This window comes from Montipora foliosa, chromosome 2, assembly GCF_036669935.1.
Source record: "Montipora foliosa isolate CH-2021 chromosome 2, ASM3666993v2, whole genome shotgun sequence".
In the NCBI taxonomy this organism is placed as follows: domain Eukaryota; kingdom Metazoa; phylum Cnidaria; class Anthozoa; order Scleractinia; family Acroporidae; genus Montipora; species Montipora foliosa.
Window position 1 is genome coordinate 24,472,952 of NC_090870.1, and position 359 is coordinate 24,473,310.

Sequence of the window (359 nt, forward strand, 5' to 3'; positions counted from 1 at the left end):
TTATCCTTTTTAGTCGATTTTTAGAGCAGACAAAATTGATCAGTTTAGACATGTCAAAGTTTGTTTGAGGAAGTAACGACCTGAGTTTATCAGCAGCAGATGTAAAATGAAAATTTAACGCCATTTCTATCGTATCCTCGATAATGCTGTTCACACGTTTGGACTGATTAACCATTCCTGAGGTTGATTTAATTATTTTCCATGTTTCTTCAGCGTCGTTTACATTTTGCTCCAGTTTAGAGACATAAAACTTGCGTTTAGTGCTTCTCAACATGCCTACTGCTTTATTTCTCGCCTTTTTATAATCAGCCCACAAATTTGGATTGCGACGACGTTTGAACTTTTTTAATAACGAATCC